This window comes from Ursus maritimus (genome assembly GCF_017311325.1).
Source record: "Ursus maritimus isolate PB19 chromosome X unlocalized genomic scaffold, ASM1731132v1 scaffold_X1, whole genome shotgun sequence".
Classification (NCBI taxonomy): Eukaryota; Metazoa; Chordata; class Mammalia; order Carnivora; family Ursidae; genus Ursus; species Ursus maritimus.
The window spans coordinates 63290428-63307098 of record NW_024423319.1 but is presented as its reverse complement, the minus strand read 5'-3'; the positions used below and the strand labels follow the sequence as shown (position 1 = coordinate 63307098).

Below are 16671 nucleotides of genomic sequence, written 5' to 3'. Positions count from 1 at the left end.
TATAGAGGGGGAAGGACTAATTCTTTCTGAAATACTTAATTGTAGGCCTAAAATTTAGATCTGTGGGCAATTTTAAATGTGGCTTGTCAAGGCTTAATAGGAATTTGACAACAGGTGGGATATAATTGGTTTACTTAACAAATATGGTTAGTTTATGCCATTTCCCTAAGCCTTTTACAAATATTAATTTAATATTTATACTTCATGTACTACTTTGAGTTTGGTAACATTAGACTGGAGGGGCGCCTAGGGCATCTGCCTTAGTCTCAGGTCACGACTTCAGGGTCCTGGGATCCAGCCCTGCTCTGCCCGGAGTGGGCTTCTCCTCCCCCTCCCTCTCCCTCCCTCTCCCTCTGCCCCTTCCCCAACTCGTGCTCTCTCTCTCTCTCTAAGACAAAATCTATATAAAAAGGACTTGATACTTTTCTTATGGGAACTGGGTTCAAACGGTTCCAGCTGAAAATATAATTAATTAATTTCCCCATACATCTCATGACAGATAATCAATGAAAGGAAATATGAAAAGACCACATCTCACTGAATTTAGTGAGACGGAGCCTGTTCCTCTTACTGTTAATATTGTTTTAAAAATCTTAGGATTTTGCTATTTTTTAAAATGTGAAAATGGAAAAACAGGATTAAAAATACATTTTTTCAAATGCTTTCTGGATCATTTATTGCATCGTATACATTTTATGCATCTCATTTCTTTCTAAATTTATGGTGGTAGATACTCTAATATTCTTTGCATCCTTGGAATCCTCTAGGTTTTTAAGGTGATGGACAAGTGAATGGATAAATGGGCAAATGGTTCAAAGCTTTAGATTGGCGACATGAAGGTAATGTGATGTGAGATGCCTGCCCCAGCTCCAACACACACGTAAAGGTTATGAATTAAAAAGCACGAATAAAAAGTCATAACATTTTTTGAGATAATTTTTGAATGGAGGGACGAGTGCCAAGTTCGTAGTTCTGGCATTTTTGCATCCGGAGTTAGGCTACACAGTAACAGCAGGCACGTTAATTTCATGCTGGGAAAGGCTGAACTATGCAGAAGATGATTTACGAAGAGGCCTATGGTACTTCATGGCTCGAGGTTAGGAAACTACAGATGACACAAGTTTTGGTGGGATTTTGTTTTGTTCTGTTTTTGGTGAAGGGAGAAAGGAGGGCTCTCTGCTGCGCCAAAAAAGACTTCCACCGGAGGCTGCGTGTCAACCCAGGGGCAGCAGGGGGCGGGAGAAACTCAACTCTGGGGTTCGCGTCCCTCTTCACGTGACGCGTCCCTCTCTTTGCATCTCAGGCCCCGTTTCCGGCCTGGGCGTCACCCGGAAGTGGGGGGAGTGAGCAAAGGACGGGTAAAGGCCGCAGGCCCGGGCGACAGTGGGTGGAGGAAGAGAAGCCGTGGGAGTGCCGCCGCCGTCGCCGCCGCCGCCGCCGCCGCCGCCGCCGCCGCCGCCGCCGCTGTCTTCGGCGCCGCAGCCGCCTCCCCCCCACGCCACCACTACAGTTTCTTCTTGGTGCGTGTGAGATTGGAACCTGCGCGTGGATTTGCTGCTGCCACGGACTGCGTAGCTTACGAGGTTTAACCATAGGAAAGAAAAAACCGGTAAGTCCTATATCGGCTTCCTGTCGTCCCCTTCTACTGGAGAGGTGTTCTGTACTGTCAGTCTCTACTACCGAGTGTAGAGGAGTCATTTTAATCAGGTACAGTCTCCAAACTCTGACTTCTTCACAGCTCAGGTGTTTACCACACTTATGTTTTACCTTCCCAGCAGGGGATAATGGAGGGGAGATTGAGTCCTGACCCATGTCACTTTTCTTGCACCCTCCTGAGAAAGTGTCCTGATCATCCAATGGCCCATGTTAACCTAATTAGTTGAAGGTACAGGAACGTCCGTACCCGGTATTTGAAGTCATATGGATTGATGACCATTAATGAAATGATGTCAAAAATATTATTTTGCTTCTTGCTTTCTCTTGGAGCATAAGCTAAACTGAGAGAACACTCTTATTTCCATTTCATTTTGTTCATTCTGCCCCCTTCCCAGTAAAGATACTGTCCATCCCTGTGGCATCTTTCTCTTTGATACTTTGTTGTAGACGTTGAGGTTATCCTAAGCACCAACAACTCATTTATTGTTTCACAAGTTCATATTTTTAGCATCTGATTTTTGTTTTAGAGTCTTCATCTACAGTAATATGGTTTTGTATTGAGTCTTAATGTGCGCAGGACATTGAATTGGGTGATATTGAGGTGTGGGGTGGCAGGGGGTATACACAAGAAACAGGACAGAGTCTCTGGCCTTAAATGAGTTATCAGTCAAATTAGTTGAGTTCACTTATGAAGACAGTGGGTTCTAGCAGCCCCGCTAATGGAATAGACTGCTTATCTCATCCTTTTTATTAATTTTTTAAAAGATTTAATTTATTTATTTGAAAGAGAGGGGGAGTGAGCAAGCGTGCAAGCGGGGAGAAGAGTGGAGGGAGAGGGACAAGCCGGTTCAGTGCTGAGTGCAGAGCCCAGCCAGAGGTGGGGCTCCATTTGCAACCCTGAGATCCTGACCTGAGCCAAAATCAAGAGTCCTCGGTTTAACCAAGTGAGCCACCCAGGCGCCCCTCTCATCCTTTTTAAAGGATATTTTGAACGGAGATTTTATTTTTGAAACTTTCTTGTGTCTACTTTCATGATATGAGAGGGTGTTTTTTGACTAGAGGGTCTCACAATGTAGGAGGAAAGGCAGATAGTCCCTTTCAATCTCAGTAACATTGTGTATCAGAGAAGTGTTATGAGAATTCAGGGAAGGGAGCATTTGAGGAGGGCCTTGAAAATGGATAGGATTTAACTTTGCAGGAATGGAGGTAGGGGAGGGTGGCCCACGTAGAGGAAAAAATATGAGCAAAGGCTTCGGGGCCTGGAAAGACGCAGGACATCCAACAACACATGGTACATCAAAATCCCTATTTCTAACACAGCCACAGCCTCTAAGATATTACTATTAAAGGAAAAAAATACAGAATATAAAACTGGTAAGCTTACAACCATATCCAGCTACCCTCCAGCCAACAAAAAAGCTTATATAGAGAAAAAATACATGAAATGACAAAAACAGTGTTAATGTATGAGTCTTAATTCTGATGTAAACTCAAATTTAAAAGAGAAAAAAATAAAGCTTGCTATATATTTTTTTATTTAAGTTTTTATTTTAATTCCAGTTAGTTAACATACAGTAGTATATAGTTTCAGGTGTACAATATAGTGATCCAAAACTTCCATACATCATCAAGACAAATGCACTCCTTAATCCCGGTTGTCTATTTACCCCATTCCCTCATCTCCTCCCCTCTGGTAACCATCAGTTCTCTATAATTAAGAGTCTGTTTTTTCTTGATTTGTCTCTCTCTCTCTTTTTCCCTTTTAAATCTTGCTATATTTTAATTCTGATTGACTGTTAGGACTTAAATGTAATTTGGAATCAACTTTTAAATTGCTGGGAATGAATAACATCATTGTCTGAAGCCAGAAGCTGTTTCAGAATTTCCTCAAGGAGTTTCTGCATTTTCTTTTCTCCTCCAAATTGAGTTCTGTACTAGTCTTCTTAACCTGATAGAAACGATTCTTTTCCAATCTTAGTCTTAGGAAGATCTTTATTCTTGGCCTCTAGGTAGAGTTAGATTAACTAATCCCTCCAAAGATTAGGTTAACATCTCTGATCTCTAATGCAGAAGGTTGTTTTCCTTGAAAAATGTATGGAGAAGTAGTAAAATTTATTTGAAAATGAGAGAGAGTGATAAGCAAAAATAACCCCAACTAACACACTACAGTTTTTACTTCTGTCAGGGCTTTAAGGCAACACATTCCTTTTGTGAATTCCTCATTATAGTTTCTTTTATCTACATATTTAAAAATATTTGACAAACTGTAATCAAGACTTTTGACACATCCCAATGAGTGAAAATAATGTTTATTTGCCAGTTGGGAAATTAAATTGTAAGGAGGGACTTGTCTGAGGTGATACAGGCACTGGAACAGGTGAGAATAATATTTGGGAGTTTTGTCTTAAAATTCCCTCTACTCATCTTTTTAAAAGATTTTACAGAGTTCCGTTTTTAAACCGTGGTCTTTCTTAGGACATAAATCAAAATGTGGTTGGAGGGGGGGAGGTGGGCGGGAGAGACCGGCAACAGGCCTATTTTGGTTCAATTTACCATCCCAGCAATCATGATTTTTACGAACAAATCTCAGTCTTCAGGTCGATTTAATGTGATATAACTTGCTTACTTGTTGAAGTAGTATGGCAAGAAAATTATCACGATACTTTTAAAATGTGTTTTATTAGAGTGAAAGGGTAGGATGTTTCTGGTTTCATAAATATGTTCCTAGTTTCTCCAGCACTGTTAGAAAATTGAAATGATTTTCATATCTTTGTGGGATTAAATGTGTGGGATATTGGTAGATTACACTAGTTTTCACAGGTATTTCTTTCCTTGAAGGAAAAGAGGATAAAATATCCCCATTTTGAGCCAGTTAGTTGCACTTTGTTTCATGTTTTCTGTCTACATTTAGAATTATACAGCTATGTATTTTAAAACCTGTTTTTACTCTATAATTCTGTAGTGCAGAAGTCCAGTTTTCCAGATGTATACTCAGGAGTACATTTTCATGATTTACTAACTGAAATTAATGGGTTATTTTCCATCTTAGGGAAATTGTTTTAACTTGGCCATTTAACCTTAGTTGATTTTGTTTTGTTTTAAACAAGTGTTTTTGTTTTATGCTGTTGTAATTGTTGCTGATCCTGCTTGTGCATTTGATGTCCCAGCCAAAGATTGGGAGGGAATAATACTGGAATTACTTCCCTCCTCCACTCCGACCTGCGAGTTTGCAGGGCATTGTATATTCTTGGAATTACGAAGAAGATGGTTTCCACTCGCTTGAGTGTTCATCTGAAGTGTGCTACCTGCCATTCAAGAGAGGAGAGCATTAAGAGGGCTTCTGTTAAGACCTGAAAACCTGTCATCAGAGACATAAGAACAGAGAGAAAGAATTCCACAGTGGAGAGCTCTTTAAAGAAAATTCTCAGGACTGTTTAGAATAAATTTGTAGCTGACTTCTATTTTTTTTTTCTTAAAGATTTTATTTATTTGACAGAGAGAGAGACAGCCAGCGAGAGAGGGAACACAAGCAGGGGGAGTGGGAGAGGAAGAAGCAGGCTCCTAGCGGAAGAGCCTGACGTGGGGCTCGATCCCAGAACTCCGGGATCACGCCCTGAGCCGAGGGCAGACGCTTAACGACTGAGCCACCCAGGCGCCCCTGTAGCTGACTTCTAGTGTCATGAGGATACTTAAGGGTTGATCCTTGAGCTAACAAAAGGTTACAAAGAGCTTGGTTATAAAGGACTTCCAAGTGTTATCTCCTTTGTTGATCCTCGCACTTTCAATGGTAAGAAAAAAAGGAGGTATCTATTTTTTTTGGTGACAATAAGATTATTTGCTCTAAGAGTTCTAATTGAATTATTAAATCAATCAATAATAATGCTATTAAGGGGTGCCTGTGTGGCTCTCTCGATTAAGTGTCCGACTCTTGATCTCAGCTCAGGTCTTGATTTCAGGGTTGTGAGTTCAAGCCTTGTGTTGGGCTCCATGCCCAGTAAAAAAAAAAAAAGAAGAAAGAAAGATTAATAGCCTAACAAAAAAATGGAAAAATAGAAAAAAATAAAATAATAATGCTATTAATATAATGTATATTGTATTGATTATTAATAAATATTATTAAAACACTACTATTAATATTAAATTATTTAGATACAGCCAGTTTCATTTTGGCCAGTAAATTCTTTCTTTTCTTTTACTATGCCATTTCACTGTTAATTCTAAATATCAGTTTTTAGGTCAGACTTATAACCACAATATCTTGGTATTAATTTATTGTTTTTAAAGATTTTATTTATTAGAGAGAGAGAAAGAGTTTGAGGGAACGAATGGGTTGATAGTCAGAGGGAGAAGTGGACTTCCTGTGGAGCAGGGAGGCCGACTCAGGATTCAATTCCAGGACCCTGGGATCACGACCTGAGCCGAAGGCAGACGCTTAACCAACTGAGCCACCCAGGCGCCCTTGGTATTAATTCCTAATCACACCTGTAAGTGGGTTTTTACGTATTAGCAATCAAATTGGTGTCATATATCTTCAAGTATTGTCCATCTAAAGCAGAGTGTTTTATCTGTCTCCTCTGTTTCTAGCTAAGTGATTGTAGGATGAATTTTAGTAACCTTAAATTCATTGTATGATGATGGAAAAAAGAATAATTTATTTAGTGCAGTATATTACTTGACCTTGAATTTAGGGTATGATTAAGATTGCATAAGAGTGTGTCCAGTGTGTTTATTACAAAAATAACCCACAAGTGCCTGTTTCTTAACTTTAGGGGAAGTGTTAAGTCATGGGATCTTGAATTTTTTTTTTTTTGCACGTAAATGAAGGAGACTAGAACTGATCCTTCCTCTAGTGTGAAAAAATAAATCTGGTACTTTGTCTATAGTTTGCACTTTAGTAGGAGCTGACATATTCTTTCATAGGGCCAAATTTTATTTCTAGACCTAGCAAGTGGCTAAGCTGAGATTTAAAGCCAGTCAGTCTGGTTTTAGAACCTTTGTTCTTACCTTACTTAAAGGAACTGTATTTTTTTAAAGTACATAGACATTTGAGCAAAATTAGCTCTATTGGAATTAAGTTCCTTGTTTGTCCTAAAGGGAAAAATATTTATCTTCTTTGAAAGTATGAATGAACAAATAGATTTGATGATAACAAAGTATTGGTAGCTCAAAATTTCCTTGGTACATTCAAACTAAATTTGTAAGTAAAGACTCATAGTTTTTTTTTTTTAAGATTTTATTTATTTATTCGACAGAGATAGAGACAGCCAGCGCGAGAGGGACACAAGCAGGGAGAGTGGGAGAGGAAGAAGCAGGCTCATAGGGGAGGAGCCTGATGTGGGGCTTGATCCCATAACGCCGGGATCACGCCCTGAGCCGAAGGCAGACGCTTAACCGCTGTGCCACCCAGGCGCCCCTCATAGTTTTGTTTTTAGGTAGTACATTATTTAAAGATCTGCTGAAAGACCTAATGTTTAAAATGGTGTTTAGTCTTATTTTGTTTGTATTTTCTAAGTCTCCCAGGAAGAGAAAAGAAATGGTCTTTGTGTGTATTTTATTTTTTTTTGTAAAAGAAAGAATGTTTATTCAAAAAAGGAAAAAATGTTTATTTAATACATATATTTCAGACATTAGGAAAATACAAAATGATTTAACAGTACCTACCTCAGAGGACTGTCAATGAGTTAATATACGTGAAGCCCTAAGAGCAGTGCCTGGCAGGTAGTAAACACACAATAAAGTTTAGTTACCATTATTCTTTTAAAAATTATTTACTGTATGGGGCGCCTGGGTGGTGCAGTCGTTAAGCGTCTGCCTTCGGCTCAAGGCGTGATCCCAGAGTCCTGGGATCGAGCCCCACATCGGGCTCCTCCCCTATGAGCCTGCTTCTTCCTCTCCCACTCCCCTTGCTTGTGTTCCCTTTCTCGCTGGCTGTCTCTCTCTCTGTCAAATAAATAAAATCTTTAAAAAATATAAAATAAATAAAAATTATTTACTGTAAAAGTAATGTTAGCCACCTATATAATAAAATCATAAATTGTAGCTTTGCAGTACTATAAATTGGGTGGACTATAGGAGGAATATACTAATCAGTCAGTACCTGCAAGCAATATTCAGTTTCTAAATTACACCACAGAAAATGGAAAACTCAGCTTGGAAGGGCATAGTAGCCTACATTACACCTACAGTATGCTAACATCACATCTCAAAACTCATTGTAACAGCTAGCAAGTCAGATCACCTTGATGTACTTACTCTTTCTGCTTCACCACCGAGAAAACTCATGACGGTCTGCTTGTGAGCTACAGACTCTGGGCCATTGAGCTTTTCTGGATTATTTCTCTAATAGCCAAATGCTGAAACATACTTTTGAATGATCTCTGAAATATAAAATACAGACAGAGGGAAAGGCTTTATGTAGGTCTGACCTACTCTGCAAAATAGCTGCATTCTTACAAAGTTGTATGTAAGTTGAGTTTTTATAAATTACATTAGCATGCCAGTGAATACACATTTATTGTGTGCTTGCTGTATATCTAGTGTTTATGTGGGTTCTGTAAGATATGCAAAGAAGCATAAGGTATATGCTCCAATGTCTAAACAGAGAAAGAAATCTAATACCAAACAATTACAGAGAAATTAGGTACTAAACTATGATGCTGATTCCAAGTGTATTCAGAATTCAGAAAGAGGGTATGAGTATTTGACGTGCTTTTCATGGAGGAGGTGGGTTCATTTACTAACTCAGCAATTATTTGAGTAGCTGCCATTTGCAAGGTACTGGGTATATGATTGTGTATACAACAGATATGGTCCTGCTTTTCTGGGGTTTACAGATGAGCGAGGTGATAGGATTTAAATATGTGGAAGAGAGCGTTCCAGGTGAGGGGACCAGTCTAAACAAAATCATAGAAAGAAATGGCAAGCATGGACTATATGGTAGTGAGGTACTTGCCTGATTGTAGTAGAGATTTTATGTTGGGGGAAGAGTATTGAAAGGGATAGATGAGGGCCATCTTTTGAATGCTTTGAATAGCTATTTAAGTCTGTGGAAAGTGGGGTGGGAACAGTCTTGTGGGATTAAGCCCTTAATCTGTGGGATCTGACCCTATCTCTAGGTAGATAGGTGTCAGAATTGAGTTAAATTGTAGGACACCTAGCTGGTGTCACAGAGAATTGCTTGGTAGGGGAAAACTGCCACATATCTGGTGCCAGAAATGTTGTGAGTGTGGTAGTAGTATGGGAGGTAAGGAGAAACATGAGAAGGAAGACTAGGTTTTTCTAATACAGCCATCTTTTGAATGCTTTGAGGAGCTGTTTAATCTGTGGTAAATTCCTTGGATACAGTGTTTTGGAGAGAGTTAGCATGCATGGGCTTTGGAGTCATAGGCCTCGATTTGATCCCATTTTCATTCTAGTTTGTTCCCTGAGTTTATTTTATTTATTGTTATTTTTTGTTTTTTAAAGATTTTATTTATTTATTTGATGGAGAGAGGGAAAGCACAAGTAGGGGGAGCAGCAGGCAGAGGGAGAAGCGGCTCCCTGCTGGGCAAGGAGCCTGACATGGGATTCGATCCCAGGACCCCGGGATCGTGACCTGAGCTGAAGGCAGAAGCTTGACCAACTGAGCCATCCAGGCGTCCCTGTTCCTTGAGTTTAGAATTTTTTCTTTCTTTCTTTCTTTCTTTCTTTCTTTCTTTTTTTTTTTTGAGAGAGAGTGTGCACGTGAGGGACGGGGCAGAGGGAGAGGGAGAGAGAAAGAATCTTAAGCAGGCTCAGTGCTTAATCTCATGACCCTGAGATCATGACCTTAGCCAAAATCAAGACTCCACCTGAGTCACTCAGGTGCCCCCGCCACGAGTTTAGAATTTTGTATTAAGTTTTCTTCGTGATACAACTATGTAAGCAATAAAGTGGTATTTACGTAGAGCAGCTGGGATCAGTAACGCTAGTAGCACCAAGTAGCACTAGAGAGCAATGTGTACATGAAGTGCCAGTGGGAAGTCCAAGAAGTCAGAAGTAGAAGGAGGTTAGGCAAGGAAAGAGAAAGAAATACATTCTGTGATGGTTGGTAGAATGCCATCAGAAATATCTTCAAGCAAAATACAGTGCATTTGCCTAGCCTTTGTTTTCAGTTCTGTTTCTTTATGAATAGTGTGTTTCCTTTGTCCAAATATGAGGAAAAGAAACTTAACTGCAGTTATTTGACTCAGCCACTTGAAGACTACCAGTGGTCATTTTAGGTTTTGTTCTACAATTGAAGCATCTGGTCAGTTTCAGATTATCTTCTATATTTGAAGCATCTGATTAGACCATTGTGTCCTAGTTTTGTATTTTACCTAATCACAACTTGGTCAAAAGCTTATATAGTAAGTATTGTTTATAATCTGTTTTAGTATTCTCTCAAGGCATGAGTGGATTGCCAAATGAATGCCTGTTATGACCTGCCTTTTGTCTCTTGTTACCTTTGAAAATTTAACTTAAGTACGATCATGTTCTAAGAAGGTTTAACAGTATTATTCTGGCACTTGCTAGAATTTTTTTCTGCCAGATAAGTAGAAATGATCACACAAGACCATTTTTGTCTCATCCCAATCCTTTATTAGGGTGATCTCCAACCTTATTATATGGAGGACCTTCTTTTTCTTTATTTTTTTAAAAGTGGGTTCCACGCCCAATGTGGGGCATGAACTCACAACCTTGAGATCAAGAGTCATGTGCTCTACCAACTGAGCCAGCCAGGTGACCCTGGAGGACCTTCTTTTAATCTGAATCTTGAGACCAGGGCAGATACAGTCATTGTAGTTCCTGAGAAGTAGTTGCTGGCTGTACTGTTCTCGCTTTCACTCTGGGAATATTAGCTGGGATAGCTGGGATGTGTGACAGAAAGGGGATATAGCAGAGTGGAGAAAACATTATTGGAAACCACCTTGGAGCTCCATGAAGCAAGGTTTCTAGACCTACCAGTAGATCCTGATCTGCAGGCTGGGGACTTCTACTTTATTTCATCTAGGGCTGTTGTCTTACACAACTCCAGGGGGCAGCAGTCACATTGTTAGTCTATAAATATTAAAATATATATAAGTCTATAGATGTTATGATGTGGAGTTTTACAATATGGCCATCCTGAAACCTACCCAAACCACTTCTATTTCTAGCCCCTTTTCTCTTCTCAATACCTACAACATTCAGCAGCCGTGGTAGTCCCAAGTTCATCACTTGAATCTCACTTCCCACCTTGAGGCTTTTCTGTAATCCAACAGATGAAATTTAGATCTTCGAGGATTTTAAGGAGTTTCATCAGTTTTCTTACTCTATTTAAGCATACTCATCAGTAAAATGATGATGATATCTGCCCTAACTCATAGGTTAAGAGTATCAAGTGAAATAATATATATGAAAGTACTTTATAAATTATAGAGTGCCATACAAATGTAGGATAATATTCTTTCTTTTTTTTTTAAAGATTTTATTTATTAACTTGACAGAGAGAGACAGCCAGCGAGAGAGGGAACACAAGCAGGGGGAGTGGGAGAGGAAGAAGCAGGCTCCTATCGGAGGAGCTTGATGTGGGACTCGATCCCAGAACGCTGGGATCACGCCCTGAGCTGAAGGCAGACGCTTAATGACTGCGCCACCCAGGCGCCCCAGGATAATATTCTTTCTTGATGTATTGTCTTGTAGTGGAAAGAGTACTGACTTTGAGACAGGAGTCTAGAATTTTTTTTTTAAGGATTTTATTTATTTATTTGACAGAGATAGAGACAGCCAGCGAGAGAGGGAACACAAGCAGGGGGAGTGGGAGAGGAAGAAGCAGGCTCATAGGGGAGGAGCCTGATGTGGGGCTCGATCCCATAACGCCGGGATCACGCCCTGAGCCGAAGGCAGACGCTTAACCGCTGTGCCACCCAGGCGCCCCAGGAGTCTAGAATTTAAGTTCCAATTCTGCTATTAACAAACTGTACTTTGGACAAATTATTTTGTGTTTCTGGGCCTTTGTTTCCTTATCTATAAAAGGAAACCTAATAATGCTGAACTCCTTGAAGGCAGAGCCTATGTCATATTCATTCACCTTTGTATCCCCAGTTGGGCCTAGCACAGAACCTAGAAGATACTAGGAACTTGGCAATATTAGTAAGGTGAAGAAGAGATGGAATTATGTGCTAAGCACTTTACATGTGTTACCTCATAATATTCCTCTCAGCAGTCCCATGAGTAAAAGTTACCTGTATTTTTTAAATGAGAAAACTGCACATCAGAGAGATCAAACAATTTGCTGAAAGTCACACAGCTACTAAGGGGCAGAATTTGGATTCAAATCCAAGTCTGTCTGGTGCCAACGATGTTCTCTTTAATGTATATCAAATTAATGAATTGCTTAATGAATATACTTGCTGTCTCTAATGAAATAATTTATGAAGCACTCCTTTGTAAACAGAATTGTGCTGTGTGAATGTAAGGATATGTTGTTGTATCTTTTGTGATATTCCCACCTGCACCCTCAGTTCTGACTGGGCAAACCTGCTTTCCTGCTCCCACACACAATTTTTCCTCTCTCTGTTCAACCGGCATTTTATTTCCTTTTGTCTTTTTATATTGCTCATGCTCTACCCACTTTTTATGAACTTGGCTTATAGTTATGATATGAAACTTTTCAGGTTAATCCATCCATTTCCATCAGACTCATTGTGCATGCATGTTGAGGAGACTGATTTGCAAGTATCTGGCCAGATATAATTTGTTTTACACCAAAGTATGGCAGTATCATCTTTGAACATAGATACTTAAACTTTTCCTAATTTGATCTGTTTAACTTTCTCTGTGCTATGTCCAACTTTAATTTCCTACATTCATTGTCATGCCTTTTTCAAAAGGAGGTGTTGTTTTTAGCTGAAAGATGTTAGTAAGTTTAGTCTGTATCTGAGTTCTTTCTGGGGTGTGTGTGTGTGTGTGTGTGTGCACGCACGTGCACGTGCACATGAACCCTTCATTGAAAGTAGAAAAAAAGTCAGGTAAGGCAAGAGAAAAGGCACTTTGATAATTTATTTCAAAGACCCAAGAGAATATACTGAATTGAAATTTAAAATTTAGTTATAGCTTGACTTCCTACAGCTTTTTCAGAATTAGAAAATTCAACCCGCTTTAAAGCAAACTAACTGAAGGGAAGCATCCACTTTGTGAAAATTGCATGTCTGAAATTGGGGAGGGAGAAGCTCCCTTGTAGTTAAAGCATGTTTTTTACTCTACCAAAACCAGCTTTCTAAGAATTTCAGCCTATTTGCCTATTTTTGAGCCTTAGTTTTGTAAGATGACAAAGTTCATCCCAAACCCACTTTCTAAGAATTTCAGTGTATTTTTGAGTCTTAGTTTTGTAAGATGACAAAGTTCATCCTAGTGCTTTTTTTTTGTTTTTTTTTTATAGATTTTATTTATTTATTTGACAGAGAGAGAGACAGCCAGTGAGAGAGGGAACACAAGCAGGGGGAGTGGGAGAGGAAGAAGCAGGCTCCCAGCGGAGGAGCCTGATGTGGGGCTCAATCCCAGGACTCCGGGATCACGCCCCGAGCCGAAGGCAGACGCTTAACAACTGAGCCACCCAGGCACCCCCATCCTAGTGCTTTCTAAGAGAGCACAGAACCCCAGAACGGAGAAATGAATTCTGAAAAAAAAAATAAATAAATAAAAGAACTTCCTGCAAATCATAATGAGTTTGTATTTTAAATTCCAAAAATAGTAAATGTTGTTGGCTATTTGTCTTGATTTCTGTTCAACAAATGTGCATTGAATTCAAATTAATCTTTTTTCCCAGCAATTCAGTGGATTTGATTAGCCATCAGTATTAGGACTTCTGCTTGCTTGCGATAACAAAGCACTTCAGGGGTACCTGGCTGCCTCAGGTTCACGAGTTCAAACCCCATATTGGGTGTGGAGCCTACTTAAAAAACAAAAAACAAAGCATTTGAAACTTCCCAGTTAAAAACCCTAAAGGATATGGAATGATGTAGGCCTTCTCTGAATTCATTCTTATTCATTTGTATAAAAAATACCTGGCTAAACAGTTGTTTTTGACAATTTGGAATTGCTATTCCCTTTTTAAAAACTGAACTCCCTATATATTCCTAGTACATAATTTTTCATCCTTATCTGTTCTTTTTTGAGTAATTTTAAAAAAATATTTTTTTTATTTATTTGACGGAGAGAGAGAGCACAAGCAGGGGGAGCAGCAGGCAAAGGAAGAGGGAGAAGCAGGCCCCACCCCCAAACAGGGAGCCCAACCCCAGAACACCAGGATCATGACCCAAGCTGAGGGCAGACACTTAACCTACTGAGCCGCCCAGGCGCCCCGGTCCTTTTCTGTTCTGATGGTGACTGAACTTTGAACAGGAGATGATCTTATCAGATTTTCACCTTTGTTAAGCGAAGTGTATAAAACAGGACATTAAAGAAATTGAGGGATTGGGTGTGGGTGGGAATATAGATCTGGACTGTATTTACAGAGTGTCTGCTTCATGCTGAAAATTGTTCTTTGGACCTTGGTTTGATAAAAAGAAAATTTATGAAAAATATAGATGTTAGAAGTAGTCAAAGTATTCTGAAAAACAGATACATATTTTTTAGATTTTAGTCATAGCATACAAATATTTCATCTCTAAGAATTAAGACAAAATAATTTTTCTACCAATATTTTAACTGCTTTTTTTAAGTCCTGGAAAGATTGATTATATTCTTATGTGATAGGGAAGATACTTTTGCATAATCAGCAAGATGAGTCACCAAGATATACCACATATACTGAGTATTACAATTTCCTCCAATAGAAGTCAAATGTTAGTGTGCATGGGATTGGTGGTATAAATCTACCTGATATCTTTTTTTTTTTTAAAGATTTTATTTATTTATTTGACAGAGAGAGCCAGCGAGAGAGGGAACACAAGCAGGGGGAGTGGGAGAGGAAGAAGCAGGCTCCCAGCGGAGGAGCCCGATGTGGGGCTCGATCCCGGAACGCCGGGATCATGCCCTGAGCCGAAGGCAGACGCTTAACCGCTGAGCCACCCAGGCGCCCCTACCTGATATCTTTTTGGTTTGGCTGATTGAATAGTATTAATGAAGCCGAAGTTACAGATCTTAGCTCTGTGTGTGTACTTGTCTTCTGTTGTCATTAGCTATACTTATTTTTTTAATGTTTTTTTTATTATATTATGTTAGTCACCATACAGTACATCCCTGGTTTCTGATGTAAAGTTCGATGATTCATTAGTTGCGTATAACACCCAGTGCACCATGCAATACGTGCCCTCCTTATTACCCATCACCAGTACCTCTGCTGTTAGTTAAGACGGAGACTAGCCTGGGGAAGAGAGAGGTCGGTAAAATAGCCATCATCAATTCCCATACTTTTTTTTTCTCCTGATAGGAGGATCTATAATATCTAGATGTGTTTGTAATTTCAAACACATCATACATATTTTCACTTATCAATGGAGGCTGCACTTAGAAATTTAATCCTTTGCATAAGAGACTATGGACTCTGAGAAATAAACTGAGGGCTTCAGAGGGGAGGGGGGTGGGGGATTGGGATAGGCCGGTGATGGGTATTAAGGAGGGCACGTATTGCATGGTGCACTGGGTGTTATACGCAACTAATGAATCATGGAACTTTACATCAGAAACCAGGGATGTACTGTATGGTGACTAACATAATATAATAAAAAAAACATTAAAAAAATAAGTATAGCTAATGACAACAGAAGACAAGTACACACACAGAGCTAAGATCTGTAACTTCGGCTTCATTAATACTATTCAATCAGCCAAACCAAAAAGATATCAGGTAGGGGCGCCTGGGTGGCTCAGCGGTTAAGCGTCTGCCTTCGGCTCAGGGCATGATCCCGGCGTTCCGGGATCGAGCCCCACATCGGGCTCCTCCGCTGGGAGCCTGCTTCTTCCTCTCCCACTCCCCCTGCTTGTGTTCCCTCTCTCGCTGTCTCTCTCTCTCTCTCTCTCTGTCGAATGAATAAATAAAATCTTTAAAAAAATAAAAAATAAAATAAATTAAAAAATAATTTAAAAAAATTTCTAAAAGACCTCTGAATGACTAAAATTTAAAGGGTAGACTTCAGTTATCTGGAAAATTCACTTCTGTGAAATCCCTCATTCCTCACTGATGCTTAGTAAAAGGTACTATAGATCACAAAAGACCCTGGACTACACTGGAGGCTCAATTTCAAGGGATCCCCAGAGGCTCACTTAAAACCTCTCTACTCAATACAGATAAGCCTATTAAACCCCAAAAAGTTGTTTGGTTTCAATTCCAAAACTGTAGAACTATAACTCTAGAGACATTTGTTGAGATCACCTTATGGAGGTGGAAAAAAAAAGCCCTATTACTTTCTACAGGTGTATATAGTGAGCCAAGGCTTTCCTTAGTTCTCTGAGACCATGAAGTTTTTTAAGGCAAAGGAGTCTGGAATAAAGGCCAAAAAGGGATCTACAGTTGAAACCACAGAGACATGAGCAGAATATTCCGTAAGTCCAAAGGATTAAATTTCTTTTTTTTCTAATTCTTTTTTTTATAATAATATTTTTTTATTATGTTAGTCACCATACAGTACATCCCTGGTTTTTGATGTAAAGTTCCATGATTCATTAGTTGCGTATAACACCCAGTGCACCATGCAATACGTGCCCTCCTTAATACCCATCACCGGCCTATCCCAATCCCCCACCCCCCTCCCCTCTGAAGCCCTCAGTTTATTTCTCAGAGTCCATAGTCTCTTATGCAAAGGATTAAATTTCTAAGTGCAGCCTCCATTGATAAGTGAAAATATGTATGATGTGTTTGAAATTACAAACACATCTAGATATTATAGATCCTCCTATCAGGAGAAAAAAAAAGTATGGGAATTGATGATGGCTATTTTACCGACCTCTCTCTTCCCCAGGCTAGTCTCCGTCTTAACTAACAGCAGAGGTACTGGTGATGGGTAATAAGGAGGGCACGTATTGCATGGTGCACTG

The 16671-nt window shown here is 39.5% G+C and overlaps 1 protein-coding gene across 1 annotated transcript in view; it reads left to right on the top strand.

Moving 5' to 3' along the window:
- The first annotated feature begins 1506 nt into the window (after positions 1-1506).
- The window catches only part of ATP7A (ATPase copper transporting alpha), a 147170-nt gene continuing 132005 nt past the window's right edge, over positions 1507-16671 (top strand). Inside the window, exon 1 of the mRNA XM_040630413.1 lies at positions 1507-1609. The gene's annotated coding sequence lies outside the window, so the exon portion shown is untranslated. The remainder of the gene's footprint in view (positions 1610-16671) is intronic.